Consider the following 6,000-nt stretch of genomic DNA (forward strand, 5'->3'; position numbering starts at 1 on the left):
ACTTCCCTTCTCAGCATAGTCTCTCTGACCCGCGGGGCATTGTCCTTTTTCTCTGATCTTACCTTACCGGGGAGCAGTAGTATGCTCGTAAATGTTTAACAACCAGCTCTGGGTGAAGGGAGCACACCTTGATTTGCAGAACTTGCTGATTTCCGTGGTATCAATTTTCCTTCCCTGGGCCAATTTCAAGCTAGCAACGTCACACCGCTCATGGCAGTTGGAAAAAGATGTGCACGTGGATTCCCAAGAGCCTTGGTCCGCTGTGATAAATAATTACTCCAGAAAACTATACCCATGGCCTTCATCTAAGACCACGCAATGGAGTTAGCTGCCACAGGAACGACTCCAGGAGTTGGTGACTCGGCAGAGTTTTAGGGGTATGGTTCAACTGTTTCTTTATTTCATTAACTGCTCCGGTACCCTGTTCTCTGTAAGCATTTTAGGTTCTTCTGCTCTGCTAGATTTGTCTGCCCATCAGTTCCCATTTCCTTTATTCCTTTCAAAATTTCCTTACTATATTGGTCTGCTGGAAGCACCCTTCCTGGTATTCGTATGCTGATTTGAGTTTGTTTTTCTATTTCTTTGCTTCTTAACTGAGATTTGGAGAAGGGGTGGCAAAGCAGAAGTCCTTCTCCTATTTCATGTCTTAACTTGTTTTCATTAGAAGTCACTTCCGCTTATTTCTCAAAGGTTGATTGTCCTCCTATGATTACTGGTTTTCCTGTAGGCTCATTGTCCTGAAGGACAGTTTGACTAACCGGGGTCACTGGCTGCTGAGAAATTTCTAAGGAAGCTTGGGTAATTGATTGAGGCTATCTATGTCTCCACGTGGGCTCTGGATGGGAAAACGATGCATATGGAGGCCATTCTCAAGGGCCAGTGAGGAGCAGCCCAGCAGCTGTCCTCCCTCCAGGGTGGAGGGCAGCTAGTAGCTTCAAGCTGCCAAAGCAGAAGGATCCAGGCGAGCATTTCCCACTCTCACGGGCCAGATGAGATGGCTGCTCTGATTTATTCAAAGGTAGGAGAAGGTGGTCAATCCCAGATCTTCTCCATGTGACTCTTTGCTTGATGCAACTGGGACCCCAACACTTGGAAGGCCCTCCCTGGCCAGGAGCGACTTTTACTTCACCCTGGAATAATGGCAGGGTGGAGGGGCGGCACAGAATAGAATGAGTCTGTCCCTGGGGTGAGTCAGGTTAACTATGGCAGATACTGCTCTAAGCCACGAGTTAACTCATTTAATCATCATGACAGTCTTCTAAAGTAGGTATTATCATTATCCTGAGTTTATAGATGGAGCAACTGAGACACAGAAAGATCACACAGTCAATAAGTGGTTGAGTCAGGATTCCAAACTGGGAAGTCTTATGACGTTTGTTGTGAGTTCGGATGGGTGGTGGATTTCAGGTAGGTGTGTGGGTAGGTGTGTCGTGGTTTCCCTCTGATGGAAAACTCCCAAAGCACTGTGAAACAATCAGGGAGCAGCCGTTGCAGGTCCTTCTCCAGTGCACAGGACCATCCAGGAGCTCAGCAGGCTACATTCCCGGTCACACTAAAGAGGCAGGCTTACAGCTAGCCCACCCCCTTGTGAGAGGATGTGTTTTCCAAAAATGGGCAAAACCATATCTCCCATCCCACAAGCTCCTCTTATAATGTGACTTTGACACTCATCCCATTGAAAGGTGTGACGGGGAGGGGTCTATGTTTTCTTTCCTTGAGCCTAGGCAGGATTGGGCTCGCAGTGAAATTATACTATGCGACTTTTGATGCTAGGTCATGAAAAGCAACACCACGTCCATCTGGTTATCTTGAGGCACTATATCTTGAAACCAAACCATCCTACTGTGAAGAAGCCCATAGTCTATGGAGAGGTCCATACAGCCAGAAACTGAAACCCAAGGAACACATCCTCAGCTGAGATCCCAGCCAACAGCCAGGATCAGCTTACCAGTCATACGAATGACATATCTTGAGAGTGGCTCCTCCGGTCCCCAGGCCAGTCTTACCAGCCAATGAAATGTTGAGTAGAGACGTGCTTCCCTTCTTAGCCCCACCCAAATAGCAAATTCATGGGCAAAATAAAGGACTGTTGTTGTTTTAAGCCACCAGGTTTTGAAGTGGTGTGTCACACAGCAATAGATACACTCCTGGATAATCACGTGCTTGACTCAATAAAATCCAAAACTTCAGTGTTATCGGTGGTACTTACCCTGAGGGCTCTATAGTGACCGGACTTGCCCCACTTCTGCCAAACTGTTGAGTTGCTTCAGGAAAAAAAGAATATAAAGAGTATATTTAGAATCTTTCCCTGATTTCACTTTTCACTTTTAAATCTTTAATCTCTTAAGAATATATTTTAAGGCATGAGACGGGGATCTAACCGAATCTTCTTCACATCACCACACAAGTGTTTACTAAATTCTCATTTTGTTACTGATTTACGACATCACCTTTATCATAATTTGGGACGTCAAAGGCAATGTTATCAAGGTAAAGGTGAACTAGAAACAAATCTACTGTAAAGCAGGGAAGAGCAAAGAAGCTTGCTAATCCTGACCTTCACAGTGGAAGGAGAAGGCAAATCTCTGCTAAAATAAACACAAGCTAGCACTTACATGGATTTGTAGTCTGGATTCATGCTACTTGAAAACACAAACAAAAGCCTCAAGCAGAGAATTTATTTCAGTGGCCCTGGGCTACTTACATATCAAATAACCAGCAGAGGAAAATAAAAATCCCTCCTGGGGTGGGGCGCCTGGGTGGCTCAGTTGGTTAAGCATCTGCCTTCACCTTAGGTCATGATTGCACCATCCTGGGATCCAGCCGCGCATCAGTCTCCCTACTCAGTGGGAGTCTGCTTCTCCCTCTCACTCATGCACTCTTTCTCTCTCTCAAATAAATAAAAGAAATTTTAAAAAAAATCTTCTCTGGGGACAATAATGTAAACCCCTGGCTCAAGAATTTCTGTGAATAAAATTTCAAGGAATATGAGAGCAAAGTTAAATCACAAAACACAAGCAAATCAGGCACCATCAGTGATAGAGATATCCGAGATACCAGAGTCAGACACACAATAAATTCAGATATTGAAATTATCAGATGCAGAGTACGAACTACTATGATGAATATGTTTAAAGGCAAAAAAAGATTGAAAATAATGAGCAAGGAATTAGAGACTATGTAAAACGACCAAATTTGAAAAAGAGTCAACTAGAATTTTGGTCAGTGCTATAATTATTTTTTTTTAAAGATTTTATTTATTTATGTGACAGAGATACAGCCAGCGAGAGAGGGAACATAGCAGGGGAGTGGGAGAGGAAGAAGCAGGCTCCCAGCCGAGGAGCCCGATGTGGGACTCGATCCCAGAACGCCGGGATCACGCCCTGAGCCAAAGGCAGACGCTTAAGGACTGCGCTACCCAGGCGCCCCAGTACTATAATTATTAAAGCTTAAAACTCAGTGGGAGGCTGGGGCGCCTTGGTGGCTCAGTCAGTTGAGTGTCCCTCTCTTGGTTTTGGCTCAGGTCATGATCTCAAGGTCGTGAGATAGAGCCTGGCTTCGGGTTTTACACTCAGCGTGGAGTCTACCTGAGATTCTTCCCCCCTCCCTCTCTCTCCGCCTCCCCACCACCCGCTCCCCACCCCCTGCTCTTGCGCATGCCCTCTTTCTCTCTCAAATAAATAAATAAAATCTTTTAAAAATTTTTAGAAAAAACTCAACAGGAGGATTAAATGGCAGATTAGATAGAACTAAAGGTAGAATTGGTGATTTGAAAGATAAATCTCTGAAGACAGTGAGAGATAAAAATAGTAAAAGAATATTAAAAGATAGAGATGATAGAGTAAGTTCTGACAAACATTTAATGGCAGTTCCAGAAGTAAATAAGAGATTAAAAAATGAAGAAAGAGAAGTTTCAATATTTTTTTAAAAGATTTTATTTATTTATTTGACAGCCAGTGAGAGAGGGAACACAAGCAGGGGGAGTGGGAGAGGAAGAAGCAGGCTCATAACGGAGGAGCCTGATGTGGGGCTCGATCCCAGATCGCCGGGATCACGCCCTGAGCCGAAGGCAGACGCTTACCCGCTGTGCCACCCAGGCGCCCCAGGAGTTTCAATATTTTAAAAGAGAATGGGTTGGGGGGTGAATGGGCAACATGGGTGAAGGGGAGTGGGAGACACAGGCTTCCAGTTACAGAATGAATAAGTCTGGGGATGAAATTTACAGTGCAGGGAATAGAGCCTGTGGTATTGTAATAGTATTGTTTGGTGACAGATGGCAGCTGTACTTGTGGTGAGCAAAGCATAACTTATAGAGAAGTTGAATCACTGTGTTGTACACTTGAAACTAATGTAACATTGTGTGCCAACTGTACATCAATGAAAAATAATAAATAAATTAATTTTAGCAAAGAAAATGGATAAAAATTATTAATAGACATATCTTCAGACCTAGCAAGTCCAGTGTATTACAAACAGGATAAATTAAAAATATTTCCACATGCAGATTCATCATGGTGAAATATGCACCAAAGACAAAAAAAGATCTTAAAAACAAGAACAGATCACTTACCCCACTGCTCCTTTGCCTCAAAGGCATTTATACTGAATATTGATGTCTCAACAGCAACAATGTAAGGCTCAAGAGGGTGGAGTAATATCTTTAACGTACTAAGAAAAAATAAATGTCAACCTAGAATTATCTACCAGGCCAAAATGTCTTTCAAGAAAGAAAACAAAATTAAAAGTGTAATTTTTTTTTCCAGACAAGCAAAAACAGAATTTACTACAACTAGAAGGAAATTCTAAAGTATATACTTCAGGCATACAAAAATTGACTTTAGACAAAAGATTTGAGATACAGAAAGAAATGATAAGTATAATAATAGCAAATACATGGATACACCCAAACAAAAGTCAAATATAAAAGTAAATATAATGTATACTTACTAGAGTTTTTTTAAAAAGAACGAGAACTAAAGTAATATTCAATAACGGCACATAAGTGGGAGAGGGTGATGACCAGAGTCACAACATTCTAAGGTCCTGGCCCTGTTCCAAAAAAAAAAAAGATACTGGTTAATTGTAGACAGTATTGAGCGACATACTAGGTAGGCATGTTAAAATAGCTGAAATCACCATAAAAGAATATAACTTTCAAACTAATAGGAAAAAAATGGGATTAAAGAAAGAAGTATAATCAATCTTCCCCAAAAAAATCATGGAGAGAAAAAAAAAGAGTTGGGACAGATATAAAGCAGAGAAAAATCCATACACAGTAGTAATCATAATATACATAAAAGGACAATAGTGAATAAGGAAAGCCCTTCCTTATAATAGAAGGCCAACTACAAAATGTGGAAAAACACAATTTGACAGTCTGCATAATAATAATTGACTCAAGAGTAATCAGTAAATGCTGAGATGAAAGTTTAATGAGAAACAGAATATTTGCATAATTATACAGTATCAGTCCACAAGATAAACTTATAAGTTACAAAGGGAAAAATAGTAACTTTATATTTGAGAAATGTGGTAGACAACACCTTAATTAAGAGATCAAAGTTGGGGTGCCCGCGTGGCTCAATTAAGCATGGGACTCTTTTTTTTTTTAAAGATTTTATTTATTTATTTGAGAAAGAGAATGAGAGCACAGAGAGAAAAGCAGACTCCCTGCGGAGCAGGGAGCCCAATCTCAGGAACCCCGGATCATGACCTGAGCAGAAGGCAGATGCCTAACCAATTCAGCCACCCAGGAGCCCCAGCATGGGACTCTTGATTTCGCCTCAGGTCATGATCTCAGGGTTGTGAGACCAAGCCCTGGGTTGGGCTCTGCTTTGGGTGTTGAGCCTGCTTAAGATTCTCTCTCTCCCTCTGCCCCTCCCCACCCATCCCCCTACTGCTGCTCATGTTCTCTCTCAAAAAAATAAATAAATAGTACAATTTTGTCAGCCACCAGAAATATATAAAAGCACTCTAATACTAAATGTCCCTAATCTGAAG

This window comes from Ursus americanus, chromosome 5, assembly GCF_024610735.1.
Source record: "Ursus americanus isolate L20-20 chromosome 5, mUrsAme1.1.p, whole genome shotgun sequence".
NCBI lineage: Eukaryota > Metazoa > Chordata > Mammalia > Carnivora > Ursidae > Ursus > Ursus americanus.